This window comes from Schistocerca serialis, chromosome 11 (assembly GCF_023864345.2).
Source record: "Schistocerca serialis cubense isolate TAMUIC-IGC-003099 chromosome 11, iqSchSeri2.2, whole genome shotgun sequence".
Classification (NCBI taxonomy): domain Eukaryota; kingdom Metazoa; phylum Arthropoda; class Insecta; order Orthoptera; family Acrididae; genus Schistocerca; species Schistocerca serialis.
The window spans coordinates 151,548,049-151,569,123 of NC_064648.1; the positions used below are offsets into that span (position 1 = coordinate 151,548,049).

Genomic DNA, 21,075 nt, shown 5'->3' on the forward strand with positions numbered 1-21,075 from the left:
TGTGCGTCTGCGACAGTATCTCACTTTCGTTCTTGAACGAAGTCTTTTAGTTATGGAACACCTCATTCAGTTAGTTCAGGACAACCCAGTGCTGTACGACACCAGTCATCCGGACTACATGCGGAGTAAATTGAAGGACCAAATATGGAAGAAGGTTGCAGAGGAATTACATTACAGCAATTGTAAGTACTATTTATTAATTTATTTATTTATTTTATATGCATTTTCACAATATACATTTAATATTGATGACATAAGTCGTTCTCTTTAGTATTGGCCTCTTTTTATAGCTGCATAGTGCCATTGAACAGAACCTTCTGATGAATTAAAACTCTCATTAAATTTTTCTCTCGTAAGGAAAGCTTGACTCGTGCTTCTGCACCTACTTGGAGCAGGTGACAGAAGCTGGTTGGTACTCAGTGGTCCCATTTCGTCCACCTCGGCGAGATCATTTGACGTAATGTTATCAGTCCACAAGTAATTATGAAGTACACATGCAGCTATCACAATTCTATCTACAGTCTCTAGTTTACACTCAAAAGGCCATTTAAACACACGAAATCGGGAACTCAAGATACCAAATGCACACTCTACAGTTTGTCGAGCACGAGACAGTCTGTAATTACAAACTTTATTTTTGTCATTGCCAGTAACTCTGCATTTAGGATGCGGTCACATTAAGTTTTTTAATAATGGAAATGCCTCATCACCTACGAAAACGTAAGGGGCTCTATTTTGTTGTCCAGGAAGCGATTTATCTCCTGGGATTTTTACAGTTACGTCAGTCAGTTTTCTTCCTAATACTGAATTAGAAAAAATATTTCCATCACTAAATCTGTCCATTGAACCAACGTCTATAGAGGTAAATCTGTAATGAGCATCGACATTAGCCATTAATACTACAGAGCAATGCTGTTTATAATTGAAAAATGAGGAACCAGATAACTGAGGTTTTCGCAAAATGATATGTTTCCCATCAACAGCTCCAAGACAGTTGTGAAACTGCCATTTCCTCTCAAAGTCGGAAGCAATATTTTCCCACATAACTGTTGTTGGCTGGGGTAGATAAATGGGTTGTAGATGCTTCCATATCGCTCCACACACATCATAAACTATCTTCGACACTGTCCTTTGACCCATGCGGTAGCTTAGAGCGATGGTTTTAAACATATCCCCCGTTGTTAAATACCTAAAATGAAAAAGACAACAATCCGTTTATGTCGCATAAGCAGAGTGGGCAAAAAGTTACTAAGTGTTTCGACATTTATGGTACGTGTACACGAAATCACAGAATGTCTCTGACACTACTAGGGGAATGGGGCAAAACTATTCGAAAATGTAACTGTTCACCTTTCTTATGTCACTTTATACAGAAATATACGAAAAACTAAATTCAGGAATTCCTTGTTGCAGGGGAAACAGCGAAAGAAAATTGGAGAAAACTTAGGGATTGTCATCGAGATGCCCTCCGTAGACAGAAAAAGAAGAGTGGGCAAGCAGCCAACTCAATCCGCCCATGGCTGTACCAAAAATCAGATGGTTTAGTTCCATATATGGCCAACAGAGGTACAGTAACAACTATAACAGAAGAGGTAAATGCTACAACGAGCGTTGCAAATGATGGTGGAGGAGATGATGTAACAGACACACAGAGGAACGAAACACAAGACGACTTGGGGACGCCATTGTCAAACAAGAAGAAGAAGAAAGCAGATGTCAGTAAAATCATTCTTGAAAGTATTAACAGCTACGAAGAGAGAGCTAAGAAAAGAGACATTTTACGCAAAAGATCACTGCATCAAGAAAATGATGCCTTACACCAATTTTTCATGTCGATATACCTATCGACAAAAGAGATGCCAAAGGCGTACCAAGTGTTGGTAAAGAAAAAAGTGTTTCAGATAGTATCTGAAATGGATGAGGAAATTTTGACTGAACCAGTGGCTCAACATCATTCATCAATATCATCATGCAGCACAGAAAATAGTTCATCTACCACGTCAATATCTGACTCTCCTGGTACAGAGTTTGAACCTTCAGCACCACATTTACTATAAACAGTGTTATGTCCATTATTTTAACAAATTTACAGACGGAAATTGTTTCTCTGAACTTTAATAATGAGAGAAAAAATACTTTATTTCAATTGCATACCTTAAACATACAGCTAATTTTTCTTCTGTAGGTATGGGCTCCCGCATGTGACTTGGTTTTCCTCTAATGTCTTGCTCTATCAGTGTATGAACCTCTTCAAACTGCCGTCTGTTCAGTCGGAAGCTTTCCCTGAATACGTGATCAGGAACTTCCGTAGACGAACACGTATTCGCCATGTGTTCTTCGCTTTTGCACGTACTTGCTTTTCCATAGAGATCTTTCTCTGTTCTTGTATGCACTGTACAATAAAATAACACTCCCGAGTTCCGAATCAGAATCGGAATCTAAGTCTAACTGCATAGACAGACCCGCGGGGGACATTGCTGGGCGTTCTGTGTTTCGCGAGCGCCGGGCCACCACTGAACTCTGCCGTGCCTCTGCTGCGTGCAGTGTGCGCTGACCGGCAAAACCTCTGCTGTTCTGCTACGCCTCTGCTCTGCTGCGAGCAGTTTGCGGCGGGCCTTATGCCAGTCTTAGGCAGGCAGTCGCATGCGTGGAGGCGCCAAATTCGATGGCCAATGGCGACGATATCAACCGATAGCTGGAAGGACTGGAACGCCACCTACAGGATGATGAACCAAAGACTTCAGCGAACGAGCGGAGGCCGCCACCGCTGCTGCTCTATGCTGCCATTAGCCGCCCCAGCGACCTCTGCCGGAAGCCGCAAGCAAAAATGTGCGTCTGCGTAGGCGCCTTGATTATCCTCCCGATGCCAACAGAATATTTATGTTGCTGGCCAATCGTCATCCGCCTTATGACCAATAGTACTCCTATCTGCTCGAAGCGACTACAATATTGCCAGCGCTGGATCCCAAGCTGTACTAAGCTGAAAGCCCGTGTCTCTGTTTACAAGATTCGGCGAGCTACGTATTTCCACTGCTTCCTTAATAACACTGTCCCAGTACGAACTGATCGATGCGAGAATTTCGGTATGTTGATAATTCATAAAATGGCCTGTACTGAGACAATGCTCGGCCACTGCAGACTTTTCTGGTTGCTCCAGACGAGTGTAGCGTAAGTGTTCAGTACATCTCTCTCTTCTACAGTGTGACAAGTTTGTCCGATGTACGACATGCCACAGCTACAAGGAATCTCGTGAACACCGGGTCTTCTTAGGCCAAGGCTGTCCTTAGATGAGCCCAAGAGAGCTCCAAGTTTTGCTGGCGGACGAAAGACACATTTAACTTTATGCCTCTTCAATAATCTTTCTATTTTTGAAGAGACACAGCCGATTTATGGCAAGATGACCACTGCCCTTCGTTCTTCACCTTCTTGCTGAAGGAGCTGAACACCATAACGAAAAGTGAGTTCCACAAGTGCTTCCGAGATTGGAAAAAGCACTGGCACAAGTGTATTACATCTTCATCTGTGAGGGTTTACTTTGCATGGGGCAAAGCTGATGATCAATGAATAGTCTTTAAGAAACACAAAAATTCCTGTTACCTTTTTTTATTCCTTTTAATCGCAGCTTGTGTAGCACTGTCAATCGTCGCAACTTCATACAACTATACGGCTGAAGCGGATATATTCCACGATGTCCCACAACAAATTCCGCATTTTTTCAACCAAAAGCCGGCCGAGCGGTTCTAGGAGCTACAGTCTGGAACCGCAGGAACGCTACGGTTGCAGTTTCGAATCCTGCCTCGGGAACGGATGTATGTGATGTCCTTAGGTTTAAGTAGTTCCAAGTTCTAGGGGACTGATGACCTCAGAAGTTTAGTCCCATAGTGCTCAGAGCCATTTTTTTTTTTCTTCCAACCAAAACTATAGTTCAATTCTTCTATCTTGGCGGTTCGCGCATGCCCGCCCAGACGCGGGAGATTGCTGCATTGCCAGTTGTACACGCCAAGAGAAGCAGCGCCATAGTACAGTTCGCAAACTTATGTTTAGGGGGGAGCGCGCAGTTTATTAAGTAAAGCCACCACGGCCCATTAGCCCTTTCGCTGCTACAGAGATGTGCTTCCCGCACTGTGCGCGATTTCGTCATCACTGCACTGCTCGCCTGTGCAGACACACGGTGTTCCGACTACTTTGACACTATGATTCAATTTGACAAAAACTACTTGGCCCAAAAATTTGATTTTTACATATCTTCTTGACTGATACCTTCCTCCCATAAATGACTTAATTTTGTTTCACTGTTCAATGCAGTTATTGTGCATTAGATGTAGTAAACCATTGCAGAGGTTAAAGTCCATAGCGTATACTTTTCGTATGGTTGATTTTAGTTGCCACTAGAAATTTCAAAAAATTACAGTCAAATGAATAAAATTCATGAAGTAAGACACTTCAATATTGTTTATAAAATAAAGAAAATATTAAGCACCGATCATGGTTTGAACTCTGAACCTTTCACTTAGTAACCACGCACTTTAACCATTACGCTAACGCAGCTCGTCATTCAATATTTCTCCCGGAGGACTTTAAAATATCATGCAAAATACCGACAAACATTGTTGGTATGATTATGAACTACTCACGTTTCGTCGAAGTACAATAGGAAATAAACAATTACCGCTTTTCTTTATTGCAAAAAAGCGGTTAGTGAGAATGATACAAACACCTTTCCTTGCTATCGCCTGCATTAGGAGGCTTCTTGCTTGTTTGGTTTAATTAGTTAATAGAATATGAAGCAATTGGTATAAAGAATGCTTTTTCCAAACTTTCTATAAAAAGGAAGTCTGCTATCAAGACATTGCTTTTGCTCTATTACTTTATTTTTGACTGAACATTTCTAAAACTGAAGACACTCTTCCGTGCTCTGCACTGCAGTCGAGCTCTGGCAACGTCGTTCTCTGTTCATTGGCTGACTGTGTTTTGTGACGTCAGATGCGCAGAACGAACCTAAACCTGGCCGCCGTCGTAAATGACGTGCACTTTAGCAGAGGGAAAAAAGTGTTGCATTACTTATTGAATGCCTCTCATCAATAGCAACTCTCGAATGAATAAAAAAAACCTTACTGTAACCACGAGGTTTGGTCTTCACAACAAATTCTACTTAGCAGCATAAATTCAGCAGTCATTACGAACCTCATAGAACCAATAAGTGAGTTGTCTGTCACTGATGGCAACAAGCTCTGCCACAATGTAGGTCACACACATCTTGCAGGGTATTTGATGTACTTCACATTAGAGATGTGCTTAGTACGGCTCGCCTCACCATCTCATCTGCAGGCGGGCCATTCGTTCAACTAGCCTGAAAATTATTTTCTTACGTTATTATCAAAAGCTAATTATTCTAAAGTAATGTATCCGACACACAAGGTCTCCACACACTGCCAGAGTCAACTCTTGACAGCCGGAGTCTTAACTGTAATGACTTACCTTGTGAGAAAGAGTAATCAAAACTTTATGAGCAGTCTTCCAACTCGTTTGCTGCAGCCTGAGTCAGTTTTCTCTTCACCTGGGAGCAGCAGTTACACCAAACATGCACGAGTTTTACATTTTCCAGACTCACTCCAAATTCTTAACTTGTGAAAATTACAGCATCATCTTTGACAGCTGTGTTTGCCCCGACTACTGTCGGGCTCCCCACTGTTCTATTTAGTCAAGACGTCACAAATTTCATCCTAAATTTTATGTTTCACTTGTCCATCTATCCTCAGGTGACAAATTCACACAAGTGGGAGAAAGTGGTGCACAAAGCCAGAAAATCTCACTGTCTCCCCACACGACCCGGTTATCGGGTTACAGACATCCGACAGCCACCGTTGGCATGAAACGGAGGAAAACTGGAATGTCGGTGTAACATCTCCCAAGTGATCCAGTAATAATGTCTTTGTGAAAGTATTTTCCAAGTATGTACAGTCCAGCACTTCTACTGAAGAGCCTACTACATTCATTACGGACCCGAACAGCATAGACCGACGGACCTTGTTTATCAGACACGGCTGCCTTCTGAAAAATGAAGACAAATTTTTCACATAAGCCTCATTGGTACCCATATAAACAAATTACAAACTTCACTGAATCTTCTGATAAAGTAATTCATAATGAAATCATAAATGTTGAATTTTAATGAGGTAAGTTACTAAGTATAATGTGTACCAAGTCTGCCTCAAAATAAGTTTGTAAATATAAGACAACTAAGGAATTCCTGTCCCTAGTATAAAACAGCTTCAAACATCTGATTACTTTACAAATTATGATTCAATGTGTTAAATACCTGACATTAAGCACGTAAGGAAGAAAATGTTTAAAAAAGATTTCAAATTACGTTTAAAAATTTGTTGGAAGTTGCTAAGTGTTCTCATTATGAAACAACAGGTGAATACAGTTCGGGTAATTCCTTTTCTGTTTCAAGCAAGCTTTTTGTGGATCTCAACATTTATGGCATAACTGGATGGATAAAAAAAATTGACTCACCAAGTGGCGGCAGGAGAAAAAACATAGAAATTACGCATGTGCAAGCTTATAGAGCCAGTGGCTGCTTCTGGCAGGAAAAGTAAATGGTAGAGTTAGGTGGAAGTTACAGAATAGTCACCCCTCTCATCCCATCTGGTAAGTCTCCGCTGCCCCAGAGTCCTGGGCGACGGTTCCGTAACTCTCCCATTTCCTGTACTCGCTAGTCCTTTTCCTTAATCCCTCTTCCTTCTGCTTCAACATTTCTGCCACAAGGAGCCACTGGCTCAGAAAGCTTGCACACTTTTATATGCTTTGTTCCTCCCGTTGCCTCTTGGTGAGTAGATTTTTTACCATCCAATTATATTTTCAACATTTGTTGTCATATCATCTGAACTGTGCATCGTACAATAATTTAATTTCCCAGGTATATTCAGTGGTCTACATAGATTCTGTCTGAAAACTTTGATGCAAATGGAGTCAGTAGTACAGAAGTAATGAACAACATGTCTGATGCTTTTTACTACATGGACAGCAAAAATGTAGTATGCGATAAACTTTTTTTCTTTCATTGTCTTTTGTGGGTGCAATGAGGAAAAGTTTCATAAAGGTTTGAAAATGTGTTAAATTTCTTTGAAGTCCAGATGTCAGAGACTCAGATCGGTACCAAATGTTGTATGTCAATAAGAGTATCAACCAAAACTCCGACTTAGTTCATGATATGTGCTGTCATAGGGCAGAACGGGAGTAAATGTTAATTAAATGTAACAAGAATTACTATGGAGCACATCAAAAGCATACCTGTGAGTAACAAACACATTTTACTTCCGTGGGGAAATTGGTAGAGAGTAAGATCCTCAGATTCAAACCCCAATGACGACAAATTATTTTACAGTACTATGCGTGAAAGTGTTATATGGGACAACATGTTTATGACGTGTAAAAGGGCTGTTTGGTGGTTACAGCCGTGTTCTCTTGGCAGTCTTCTTCCATTTTGTTTCTCTGAAAGTAGTAAACCTATAGCGTACATTTGTAGTTTCACAGAATATACAACCAGAAAAGAAAAATAAAGAAACAATTGCATCACACATAAGAAAGTAATGGTAGTAATAATAATTAATAATAAACAAAATAATAAGATCAACAATAAGCGCACAGTGCTCAACTGATGAAGCAAAAGCAAACTGCCGAAAGAACATAGCGACAAATTCCAAAAAGCCCTTTTAAAAGTCAGGAAAATGTTCTCCCATATAAAAATTTCCACACACAAACAGTAAAAAAATTCATCAGTGGGGTTTGACTGCTCTACCTTCTCACCCATGTGAGATCTACAATACAATCACTCACAGGTATGCTTTTCCTGTGCTCCATAGCTCAGGTTGTACTTTTAATTACCGTTTACGCATGTGCTACTGGACGACAGCACAAAGCACGAACTAAATTGGTGTTCTGGTTCATACTCTTTCGACATACAATGTTTAGTACCAATCTCAGTGTCTGAAATCTGGACGTTTGGGTGTAAGTGCTCTAATTCTCAAATACTGGGTGAATACAGTCGCTTGACTTCTTGTGTTAAACCTTTCATGTATGATTATTCCGGTTAATGAGAAGGTTGAGCATTTTAAGTTTATCAAATTGTTCAATAACTGTCTGAGACATTCTAAATCAAAATTTTTGTTGCCCTTGAAAGTCATTAGATAGGCAACCTGCAACAGGAAGTGTGCCCTGGATCAGCTTTTTATAGAGAAACAAAGTGTCTGAATGGCGTAGCCTATGACTTTGGTAAAAGGAAACTTACACTTTGGTCACACTAAGGAGCTGTAAAACTTATGTATACATTGTAAAATGAAAATCAATGCATCACCTATTGAAATAACTGTTTCCAAAGGACTACTTTGATACAGCTTTTCACAATAGTCTATCCAATGTAGTTTTTTCTCTCTGCATAACTGCTGGTTGTTTAGTCATTCCACAGACTATTTTCACATTAAACACAATATATTTTTTTTCTCTAAAAATGATTATTTCTACTCAATAACTTACGTAATTGTTAAGGAAAAACATCTTCAATTGACATTTCTAAACATTTCTGCTGCCTGCAAGACATTATATTTCCCTAAGTAGACTGACAGTTTTGTAGCTACATGTTTCACACCTTTCTGTGCCAAAGTTCGAGTCATTACACAATAATATCGATCTCTTTCCTTCTAGTGTTCTACTCATGAATATTTCCATTACTCGCTAAACCTATTTGACTGTTGATAAATTCCTCACGTGAAGGCTAGCATTTGTTTACCCCAGAATATTTTCCCATAAGACATCAATGAGTAAAAGAATGCAAAATATGCTAATTCACTGATGTCTATATCCCCAAAATATGCAATTATTCTTATGGCTGAAATGCGTAACTCCATTTTCAAAGTTCTTTTCCAAGGGAAAACCCAGAAGAAATGCCCCAATTTAATCCTCGTACCACTGAAAAGATGACGAAGTAAGTATTAGTATCAGAGATGTTGAAAAACAGCTGAAATAATTAAAATCGAACATAGCTACAATGCCAAACAGAATCCCTGTTGGATTCTATACTGACTCTGCAGCTGAGTTACTCCCTCTTCTAACTATAATCTAGCATAAATCTCTTTAACAAGATGGTAGAAGTGATCCACAAAACTACCATCCAATATCCTTGATGTCAATTTGTCGTAGAATCTTAGAACATATTCTGAGCTCAAACATAATGAGATATCTTGAACGGAATGACCTACTCAATGCCAGCCAGCACAGATTTCAAAAACATCATTCACGTGGAACCCAACTTGCACTTTTCTTGCATGATATACTGAAAGCTTTGGATCAAGGCAGTCACGTAGATGCAGTATTTCTTGGTTTCTGAAAAGCACTTGATTCAGTACTACGTCTACGTCTATTGTCAAAAGTTCGACCATATGGGGGTTTCAAGTGAAATTTGTGACTGGATTGAGGACCTTTCGGTTGGAAGGACACAGTCTTATCTTGGATGGAGAGTCACAACCAGATGTAGAAGTAACTTCAGGTGTATCTCAGAGAATTGTGTTGGGATGCTTGCATTAATGTTTTATATTAATGACCTTGCAAACAATATTAATAGTAACATCAGACTTTTTGCAGATGATGCTGTTATCTATAATGAAGTACTGTTTAAAAGAAGCTGCATAAACATTCAGTCACAGCTTGATAAGACTTCAAAGTGGTGCAAAGAATGGTAACTTGTTTTAAATGTTCAGTAATGTAAAATTGTGCACATCACAAAATGAAGAAACGTAATGCCTTACGACTATAATATAAATGAGTACCTGATGGAATTGGCCAGCTCATACAAATACCTGGTGTAACACTCCGTACGGATATGAAACGGAATGATCACATAGGCTCAGACATGGGTAAGGCAGATAGTAGACTGTTTTAGTGGTAGAATGCTGGGGGAGTGCAATCAGTCTACAAAGGAGATTGCTTACAAATCATTGTTTGATCAGTTCTAGAATATTGCACAAGTGTGTGGGGCCCATACAAAATAGGTTTAACAGGGAATATTGAACATATACAGAGAAGGGTAGCACAAAGTCACAGGTTTGTTTAATTCATAGGAAAGTGTCACGGGTATACTGAAGGAACTGAACTTAAGGACTCTTGAAAATAGATGTAAACTATCCCGAGAAAGTCTATCAACAAAGGCTCAAGAACCGGCTTTAAATGGTGACTCTAGGAATATACTACAATCCCCCATGCATCGCTCACATAGGGATCATGATAACAAGATTAGAATAATTACTGTATGCACAAAGGCATCCAAATAATTATCCTTCTCACACCCTACACATGAATGAAATGGGACGAAAGACTAACAACTGATACAATGGGACGTACGTTCTGCCATACACCTCATGGTAGTTTGCAGAGTACAGATGGCAAAAGCAACTGCACGTAAAAATTTTTCAGATCTACTTTACGAGTTTTCCAGTTTTAAGTTTTTATCAATACGCACATCAAAGAACTTATAGTACATTCTACCCTGTTTCTTAGTTCGTATCAGTATACTATGTTAACAGGTGGCAGAATAATTTCAACAGTAAAAAACTGGGTAACCTGCCCCCCCCCCCCACCCAAAGTTCTAAGGCTTGTCCATTTATTCAAAACTAGTCAGCAACTATCACAAACACTTCATTTATTATTTTCACTATTGATGCTTCTCTGCTTTCCTTTACAAAAATGATTAATTCTGTCTTTTGATTAACAATGCCTCTGGCTCATTTTTCTGATATACTTTAAAATCACCACAAATTAACAATACCATTCATCTGTCTGACAGAGCACAACAATCCATCAAAATTTTCCTACTGTTCAGTGGAGGCCTGCATTACAAAATCACAGGTATGAGATTCCCCCATTATGAAATCATACAACCTGATCTACACAGAATTTACTTATGTCTGCATTTCAGTATATATATTCCTTTTTCAACTGACAATTACTTCTTTATCCATGCTTCATCCACACGAATATGCAACTGATTTATAACCACTTATATTAATATACTGCATCCCTGTTGTCCCATGGTTTTCATACAAATGGCCCCTCAGCTTCCTGTTTACTTCCTTTACTGTAAAGTTAATCCAGTGCTGCTCATAGCACCACATAACTTACACCAAATCCACAATTATGTGAAACTGTAATTGTGCACAATTATGCGCTTCGTAGCTTATTTTGTCATAGGTCACCCCCCACCCCAATTTTTTTGCTTTTAGCTGTGCTGTTTCCAGCTGCTGACTATCAACACCTGATCCCTGTTAAGATTTTAACACATTTGTTCCAAGTTTTGTGTTATCTGGCAAAGACTAGCACTTGGTTTCACAAAATTTGTGGCCTGGTACTCTGCACCTAATTTTTCCTGTAGCTAATGGCTCTCTCCACTCCCATGACTGCTACCTAAAAGCACAACCCTTCTTTTCCTCTCCTGCTCTCGACTCTACTTCTCTGAATATTATATGGAATCCACATCCATTTAAATTTGCTTAGAATAGTTGGTGAAAGTTATGTAGCAGCCCCCCCCCCCTGCATTTTTGTAGTTTATGTAAAACCAATGCAGACAATATGCATCAAAACACTCATTATAGATTGTAAGTCTCAAACACACATTTTCTGAATTTACTTTGAAGTTTTACTTTATTATGATGAAAAGGACGTTAGATTTAGGAATGTGTGTATAAATATGATGCAAACGTATACACCACACTATGGTGCATGCCAGTCTGTTGCTACATCCTTTATTTGGCATTCATAGTAGTTGACTGACACGTCACAACCAAATTAACAGTTTTCAACCCAACCTAGACATCGGGACATGCTATGTTACCATAACCAAGATTTCAGGCGGTGTGTCCCAAGAGCACTCTCTAGAACAACATTCAATCCTTTGTCTCATACTGCAATTTAAGCCTCCACCTCCCCCCCCCCCCTCCTCCACACCTTTAACCTTCATTACCAAATTAGCTACCGATAATTCATTATGCCTCACACATTGTCCTAACCCATACACTCTCTAAAAAAGGCGTGAACACAAATTCCTTTTTCCAAAATTTCTTTCACACCTAACTGTAGGGCAAGATCAAATTTCAAAATCTTTCTAAAGCTGCCTGTAGCATAAGATTGCCCAACATTTAAATTTGTGTTGCCCTCTTTTTTCTGAGGTTTTTTTCCCCTGTTGCCAGAGTAAATTTTACATCCACTTATTAATTTTACGGCATTGTTAGACTTACGATTACGGAAACAGTAAAATAAATACAAACAGCGTACAGAATAAGTAAAAATATTTCCAACTGAATAAATACAAAAAACGCTGAACAACAACATAGCGAAACAGCCCAATAAGACGAAATGACGACTATGTATCATTCAAAGGACTTTAAACATAAAAGATACGACAATATGGCAACAATCGTTCAAGTGTACCTGTGACAATACGATTTGAGAGGTTAAGAGATTTAAAATTACGTGACCTAGAAATCAGTAAGAATTTATTACATGAGGAAAGTCTTAAAATTCTAAGATAGATGCGATATGACCAAATCTGTAACGGCATACAAACATGATGAAAAGGCAACATATTAAACTCAAAGCAGCACACAAGAAGTAATTAACATCGGCATGTGACCCTCAGCAACACACAAGGGGAAAAATTAATGAGAACTGTAGAACAGTGTTCTTCTCTTTCCCGGTTTACATTCATATCCTTAAATTTCATTGGTTTCTTAAAGAATCACATGACTCTTTTCAATCCACAATACTCAATCACAAACCGGCAGAATCTACGAAAACAGCTTCACAGTTCGTTTCTTCCACGTTAGTTTGTGCAGAATCTGGAAGTGTATTTGGCGAAATACGTAAACTCACCTTCCAATCTGTCACTTCGTTCCAAACAACAAAACCGCGCGTTATAATCCACTTCCCGTCTTCAAATGCGCAGCGGCCAGCGCACTGTGCCGGCTACAGCCAAAGACACTACAATTCCATGGTTGCCAATTGAATTTGGAATTGCAACTGAGGGAAAGACAGTTTTTCTTTGTATTCGTCGTTATTTGATTTTTCCAGAAGGCCGATTCACGCTTGACAATGAAAAGAAAGTCAAAACATTCCACAGTGCATTTCAAATGGCGGCATTCACACGGGCCCTCCATACAGTAAGCGCCGATCCGCGCAGAATGGAGCGGAGTGCTGGTGAGTGAGCAGCGTGGTTTCAGTGTGCACGGTAAAAATGTAAGACGAAACTCTAAAAACTGCAAGCGCCGCTTCCAATGTTTATCGTCGGCTGAAGGGAGAATAACAAAACGTCACTAGTATGTAACACCAGTGCTGATAATACGAAAGATATATGGTGGAAGTAATATTTTAATCTTGCCCTGTGGTCACAACCTTAAAGCACTACCACCAGATATATTCTACATAGTAATTTGCATAGTGCCGTGAGGAACCATCTCGGCAATGACTATTTTTTATCACCAATCCCACATCTTTAAAAACTTTTAATGTCCTCTCACTATAAAATATTTTAATTTTTCTTTTTTAGATGCAGGCAAATTTTAAAACTTGTTCTGTAACAGCAAATCTCACCAATCAGCAATTTTTTCTAAATGAATTGAACATGTCTTCATTACCTTTTGCTCGCCATATTATTGACAAAAACCACTGAATAGTAAATTTTGACTAGGAGCGATGAGTGCCTATGATCTTTTAACGTTGCAAGTATATTTTATTCGGACGTTTGTTAATTTCAATATTCACTAAAAATGTGATGACTCTGTACTTTGCTTTTCATCATGTAGGTTGCACCTGGAAATGCAGCTGTATTCCACGAAACCGGTTGTGTTTTAATAAACAACAATGTTACCAGCTGTTAGCGGATTTCTTCCTAAAGTCATAGTTACAATAATGCTGCTCTTGACAGAAACTGATTTTTCTCTTAAACTGAGTAAGTGTTAAGCCAACATTGACAGTGTAAAGTACAATTAATCTACTTTTTGCAGAATCTGGTTTTGCTCTTAAATTGTGCTTATATTAAACAAACTTTGACCATGACAGAAATAAATCAGTTGACCTCCGAATTAGTTGAACCAACTAGGTGAGATTAGCACTGTGGAAGGAAGACTGTATGGAAGAAACGGTACCACCATGTCCTTATCTTTACAGTTCGTTAATGCAAGATTAAAGAAACTAAATTCAGATTGGAGTTAAGTCAGAAAATCAGCTTGCGCTTTCAGACATATGAAAAATTAACTGCTCGTATTTAGGATTGCACTATCACGGACAGCGAAAACTCACCTCTGCCCCAAGATGGCAGAATGCTGCAAGCAGCCACATGTCACAAGCATCTTCTGCCTTCTTCAGTCAGTGTCTGCATCACTCGAACATCTGTTTTCTACACCCCCCAAAAACTCTTTCCCCCTGACCAACTTCAAATCTCTCAAAAATTACAGTTGGAGAGACTAACTGTGTAATATTGCCAACATGATGGTCAAGTTTCTATAAATCAGGGAAAGACAACGAATTTCTACCTCTCTGCACACACGATGCACATTTAAATTTCACAAAGTTATTTATGTTTGGTTAGTTTGTCTACACTCTATGCTAGACAAGCTAAAGCACTTTCACTGGCTAAATTATGATTTTGGGGAGAAACATTGGCACCATTCCATTGTTCTTCTGTCACCAGGACATTAGTCTTCAAGATGCCAGCACAGAGCAGTTTGGTTACTGTACTCACTTACCTAAAGAGAGTGGTGGAACATACTCCAACTGCCATTCCCTTGGCACTGCTCATCAACACAGAAAAGGCAGGAGGGTGGGGCGTTCAGACTGATGTCAAAAACTCAGAGCTGTGGAGCAGTGAGATTTGTCATTGGATCCCTCAGACGCTACAAAAGGACCTTCAGCCCAACGCGAAGACTTTCTCTTCCAGACACACAGCCCCTCAGACCACCAACGTAAAAATGGAAAAATATGCTGGCCTAGAAATGAACCGGTATCGCATAATGGTATGTGACGATCAGATAACAGAAGTTTTGTTTTAACTTTGCTACAAAGCCAAAAATATGGTTCTTCTCCTTGTTACAAATGATATCAACGAAAATACCATCACATGCAGTGTCCGGCTGGTACCTTTTCTGTCTCAAATTGATGAAACTAGGCTCTGAAGTTCAAACTGACTGTAAGGGTGCATGCAGCACCTGACTTTCTCAAACATCTCCATTTTTTTGTTGCAGCTATAAATTTAAGTGTTTCCTCTTCTCATCAGTGGCAATTGCTTCCTTCTTTATACTTCAATTTGGTATTTTCTCCTTTTTTCATGAGTGATAACTGGGGTAATCCATGACAATCTTTATTCCTATTCTAAATCACATAATAAATCTAAAAATCAGTGGTTAAATCCATCACCATTAATCTTTTCATGACACTCACTTTCTTTGTAAGTTATAAATGTTAGCTTTTTACCTTTTATAAGCACATATTCAGATGAATTTGCGTGACAGTCGGTACTTTCAAACTACAGTTGCCTTTGGTATCCTGTCGGATGTTATTTTTGGTATGACTTTCTTTGAGCTACGGCGACAATGATTCCCTTTTGTAACCCTGAGCTTTTTTCTCAAAATAGCGGCCCTTCCTGCTAAATTATCGGACCTGTCCATCAGAATGCGACTTCGGTCTTTTAATTTTCTGTACCATATATACAAAGATTTCTCAGTTCTTCTTCTCGAATGATGGCCCACTGTGGAAACAGTCTTGACCTGTATAATATCTGCTACAATTTGCCTTGTAAGATACATGCCACAGTCGTACAATTCCGATGCACTGTGATAAATAATGTCTTTCTGGATATCGTCCAAATAAGTGACAATTCTTTTTCCAGTAATATCTTTCCTTCGAGGATGAGACTGTATTTCTTGACCACAGGTTTCCATCCAATGCCCACGTTTCTGCAAATATCGTCTGTATGGTTTGTAACGAAACAACATATTTACCACTGAAGTGCATTGTTGATAGGAATACGTTTCTTCTGGCTATGTCTTTAAGGTCGATAAGAAATTCATAAATCACTCCTTTTGTCTTTGTGTATCTTGATACTCAGTCCACTTCACTGCCAAATAAAAATAGCACCACTACGTGATGAATATCACAGCTTTCTTTGCAGGAGTACAACACTTCTACACAGCGAACGTGTAAGTGAAGGCACGGTAGCAAAAAAAGTTGCAAAGCCATGCTCACAGTATCATGAATTAAGCACAGTGTTGCCCATGAAGCCTGTTAAAGATAAGTGTTCATTAGTTAACTGTTGCTTGTTGCAATGCTACCTAGACGACACCTGTCGTTGAAATTACGCTACGGCAACAGTGTGAGCTTAGAGTCAGCGGCCAAGCCAGATAAGTTGCCAGTTAGAAATGTAGGGAAGATGAGGGTTGGGAGAACTGACCAACCACTCTCAGTCGCCATGTTTGGCTCTCCCTAGAATAGATTTTCCTACTGATATATTGAATCCAAAAAGAGAAAAGGTGTGGGATGTGAATGAGCTGGTATTGGATAAGAATTGTGGAAAGTGGATAGATGCAAAATGGAAGGCAGAGTGCATGTATTTACAGGATTTTAAGAGATCTGTAGAATTTAGTAGAGGTAACATTATTACTTCCTACTCCAATATTTATCAGTGAACATGAGCTCCACATCTTCATAACTACAGGCATTACAACGAGAAATTTTTTATGCTAATGAAATGTCAATTGTATAAACAATTCTTACCACTGCACCTAAGAGAACTGGGTGTCAATACGGAAAAAGTGCAAAATTTTGTACATTTTTCTTTTGCTTGTTAACTAAACTTACCACAAACATTTAAATTCTACTACACCCAGAAAACTCTAGCTCATCTTTATGAGTTAGCTTGAAATTTCACACTGCATTGCTGCGTTTACATACATCGCAATTTCAGAAGAGGTAAACCAAATTTCGTGCACAAGATTCCATGATAAGGCATCAATGGATTTTGCTAACCCAGTTAAAACTTGGTTTCCTGGTTGTTAGTTATTTAGTGAACAGCCTGTAGTAATCAACTGTTCCAGTTTGTGAATTAATCAACATGATAGCTATTTCTCATTGGTTAAATATTGAAGGTGGATATTTTTCTGGTAACACCAATATTTCTTCTTCTTCTTCGCTATACAAAAAACCATTCCATCCAGATTAACCCACATTTCTAAATGCAATTAGGTACGTGATTATTCCATCAAGATCCAAAATGGTAGAGCATTTAAATGGGAATGAATATCGATTGTGGAAAATGAAATCCAGCAGCTATAAATGAGGTTTCAGGCCGAGAAATGGGATGTGTACATGACTAATCAGAAACATTGAGAAATCCGTTTCTGAAAACAAGTTTTTGGAACCCCATGTAAACACAGTTTTGACATTAGAAAACGAAATTAATCAAAGTCTGTCAGCTTCTTCATTTACTAACCCGAGTCGAAAAGGTCATATGGCATCGCACTACTTTCCACGACCAATCCATATAGGAGAATAAGGTTTAATATCTAATGCTAGAATTATTAATGTAATTTTTGTGCCTGTCTGTAACTAACTTGAAGATCTACGTGAGCATGATCTATGGTTCGTGAACAGCATTGAATTTAGGTATTCCTACTGGCAAGTTACGCTGCAAATCGATTTCATGAGATATATTCCTTTTCTATTTGCTTGTAAGAACTACTAGTTTAAAGTTTTACCCTTTGACTTATATGTCAGATTGGGTTATTTATTGCAAGCCCTTGATAAAGTCCTTGCGCAAGAGCTTCTGTAGCAAGCCACTGTATATACTGATGATTTGCTGATTGCTGCTGCCACTGGTTCAGGTCACATTAGCCTAATGCAAAAGATCATGCAAGCTTTTATGGATATAGGAGTCACTACAGCTTACAAAAGTCAAAATGCACAAAGCAGCCCGTCATCAGGCCACGAGTGGCCTACCGGGACCATCCGACCGCCGTGTCATCCTCAGTGGAGGATGCGGATAGGAGGGGCATGGGGGTTAGCGCACCATTCCCCCAGTCGTTACAATGATATTCTTAACCAAAGCCGCTACTATTCGCTCGACTAGCTCCTCAATTGGCAACACGAGGATGAGTGCACCCCAAAAAATGGCAACAGTGCATGGCGACCTGGATGGTCATCCGTCCAAGTGCCGACCACGCCCGACAGTGCTTAACATTGGTGATTTCACGGGAACCAGTGTATCCACTGTGGCAAGGCCGTTGCCCAAAATTCATGAAGAATAAATATAATTATTTGATCTTATAATAACACAACTATGTATATTAGCTAACAAAGAAAAAAATAGTGTGATAATAAACTTTCCACATCATCAAACACAGAAACAATTGAAGTCAATCCAAGGGCTTTGCTCCTCCTGTCGGTGATTTGTGCCTAACAAAGTACTCAGTAATGATGTGTGACAAATATGCACAATGTCTCTCGTGAGAAAGATTGATGTCATACAAACCCGACATAAGTGTAGACTTTTGTCTAGTGATGGATGCCTTGCAAATATGTTTGGGTTTTCACTATTTGCAGTTAGATAAGCTGAAGGGAAACTGTGATTTATGTTGTAGGTAATTCAACCCATGTCCTAAATAGATGTGAATAGGTTAGAGGCATTAGCAGTGGTGTGAACGTGTGAATACTCCAACTATTATTTAATCAAACACCACACTAAGTATACTGTGACCACAAGGCATTTAGTTTCTTGCTCAGCTGCAGATTCTTGCATTCATGACTAGCGTGTTGGTAGCCATCACTGAAGGAATACAGTATAAGTCATGGATGCAGACTATGTGTTGGATGATGCATTGTTGTGGTTACTGCAAGGATTAGGTAATATTGCACAATATCTGGACACCAAACGATAATAAAGTGATAGTAGTGAAAACTGGTGTTTACAGGAAATATTTTTTAGATCTATGTGCATGTATGTTGGAATTTACGAGAAGCTGAACTTACCTGGCACAAAGTTAAGGCAAGACTCTCAAACAAATATCATGACCAGATCACATCTCATTATCTAGTTTCATCCGAGAAATCTGAGTAGGAGACATTGGTGTGTATCTATTCCCAGGGAGGTTGAAGAAAAACTCATTTAGACACATTCTGTGAGGCCACTTCGAATTAAGAAAACGTGCAAATAAGCTGTATGAGTATAATAACTTTCTTAGTAAGCTCCGAAACATGCAACAAATTACAAAAAAACCTATGTGATTTGTCAAAAATCAAAAGCCTCAAATATTTGTCATGAGAGTCACTTACATCCTATCATTCTCACTTGACTGTAATAATTGTTTGCAACTAACATTTATTGAGCCCTTCCTCAAGCAAAGGCTGGTGGCATTCTACAACGTTTTTTGTTAGTATTTGCTACTGTACTGAGTCAGAAATGAGACAAGCATGACTATAATTATACATACACAATCAGACAATTTCGAGACTATTGGTAAGCCTGAAGAACTTCTCTCGGATAACAGGCCTCAATTTATCGGTGACAAGTGGATAAATTTCTTAAGGATAATGGGATAAAACAAATTTTAGTGTTAAATATTACCTAGAAGGGCATCGTGTAGCATCATGTTTCCATTAGCTGCATCTGCTCATGCAGACTTACACATCATAGGGCTGGATACAAATGGACAAATGGACAAATTACCTGGAACGTTTTGGAGCGATTGTAAATACTTTGCCAAACATGTTAATAAATTGCACTGCACATGGGTTGTTGCTTGACAGGGAAAAAACGATCAATGGTGTAAACTAATTTTTAAGATTGAACATGAAAACAGTGCCATAAGAATAAATTCAGGCAAGCCTTAGCTAACTTTGTATGAAGGGCACTTCAAATAAAAAGAGTCACTCATGGATGAGACTACTGCATTGGTGATCTTGTTTTGGCCCAGATAACAGAGGCCATTATTAGCCTTAAAGAAAATAAACAAATGGAAGTTGTGGTTTGAGCCATCTGAAGATGTGTGTATCCCACACCTGTGATCATATTTACTTTGCATTTAGGACTTGAAAAGAATAAAATGGCCATATCTGAACCAGGGTACAAACCCTTTCCGTTTAGAAGCAAATACAAGGGGCAAAAATGGTGTCTCTGCCTGTAAATAGTTTTCCTATAAATAATGCAATAACATTATTCGTTGCATATTGTAAGCTTATTTTTCAATTTTTGTGCTGGTATGCAAGATATTTCCCCTTTCATCTTAGAATGATTCTTGGCGATTGTTAAGGAGCCTACATACTTCTTAATTGGACATTTTTTTAGGTAACATGTAGGGTTAAACTAATGTTATGTGATGCAATATAATTTACTCCTTTAGGCTGACAATATTAATTTATGTTTGGTGGTTTTGGAATATTTGCTATGTCTTGTGTTACTTATTCTTGTATAAATACCGGTACTAGGTGACAAGACTTTGTGTTCCCATGGCAGATCTATGTCTGCATCTACGTACATACTCCACAAGCCAGAGTACGTTAAGTGGTGGAGGGTACCCTGTACTACAACTACTTGTTTCATTCCTGTTCCACTAGCAGACAGAACGAGGGAAAAACGGCTGTCTATGTGCCTTCATATGAGCCTACATTTTTCGAATCTTATCTTCCTGGTCCCTATGCGAAATTTATGTTAGCGGCAACAGGATTGTTCTGTAGTCAGTTTCAAATGCCAGTTCCCTAAACTTTCTAAGTAGTGTTCTTCTAAATGTCTTCTTCACTTCAGCGATTCCCGCTTCAGCTCCCAAAGTATACCTGTAACATCTGCATGCTGATCGAACCTACCAGTAACAAATCTAGCAGCTCACCTCTGAATTGCTTCAATGTCTTCTTTCAGTTCGACGTGGTGTGGATCTCAAACACTCGAACAGTACTCACAAACAGGTCACACGAGCGTCCTATATGCAGTCTCGTTTACAGATGAACCTCACTTGCCTAAAATTCTTCCAATAAGTCGACCAATCG

General features: G+C 39.0%; 1 long non-coding RNA gene across 1 annotated transcript; it reads right to left on the reverse strand.

Moving 5' to 3' along the window:
• Positions 1-271: 271 nt before the first annotated feature.
• Positions 272-12,996, reverse strand: LOC126427066 (uncharacterized). The gene is made up of 4 exons (XR_007576517.1): positions 12,922-12,996; positions 5,479-6,051; positions 5,185-5,350; positions 272-1,189 (listed from the first exon to the last, which is right to left on the reverse strand). It is a non-coding gene; the product is annotated as an uncharacterized LOC126427066 (long non-coding RNA).
• Positions 12,997-21,075: the final 8,079 nt, after the last annotated feature.